The sequence below is a fragment of the Nerophis ophidion genome, linkage group LG07, assembly GCF_033978795.1.
Source record: "Nerophis ophidion isolate RoL-2023_Sa linkage group LG07, RoL_Noph_v1.0, whole genome shotgun sequence".
Lineage (NCBI taxonomy): Eukaryota > Metazoa > Chordata > Actinopteri > Syngnathiformes > Syngnathidae > Nerophis > Nerophis ophidion.
Window position 1 is genome coordinate 42414397 of NC_084617.1, and position 515 is coordinate 42414911.

Sequence of the window (515 nt, forward strand, 5' to 3'; positions counted from 1 at the left end):
GAGTATCAGCGCTGGGGTCCGGTGCACCACAGTCTTGTATTGTCGCTTGGTCCTTCGGCGGAGTGCTTCGGAAGCTACTGGGCTCGTCTTTTGTTTACAGTGGCGCCGGGGGATTGGTAGATTCCTTCAGCACCACACACAACGCTGTGAAGCGCCATTCATTGGGCCGCACTAACATCAAACTTTCATATTAAGGTGGGGGCCGCAAAATAACGTTTCGCGGGCCGCAATTGGTCCGCGGGCCGCGTGTTTGAGACCCCTGTTTTAGAAGCATGATACTGATAAAGCACATTCCCTGGGGAAACCCCTCACACCCCTAAAAACACCCTATTTTGTTTAAAGTCATATTCATGCATATCCACAAACGACAACAGTCAACAGAAGTATAAGGGAAAAAAAACTTTTATTGTTTTACTTTTCATATCTGTACAAATACCCTCAAACTTTGTTATGTACATATGACATTTACATAAAAAATACAAAACTATATATTCATAAGAGAATTTGTGTATTTC

At 43.7% G+C, this 515-nt stretch overlaps 1 protein-coding gene across 5 annotated transcripts in view; it reads right to left on the bottom strand.

Annotated features, from left to right (window-relative positions):
- Window positions 1–386: 386 nt before the first annotated feature.
- Window positions 387–515, bottom strand: part of fsta (follistatin a) — a 15667-nt gene continuing 15538 nt past the window's right edge. For all 5 annotated transcript variants that reach the window (XM_061906184.1, XM_061906183.1, XM_061906187.1 and 2 more), the window contains one exon: window positions 387–515. This exon is cut by the window's right edge. The gene's annotated coding sequence lies outside the window, so the exon portion shown is untranslated.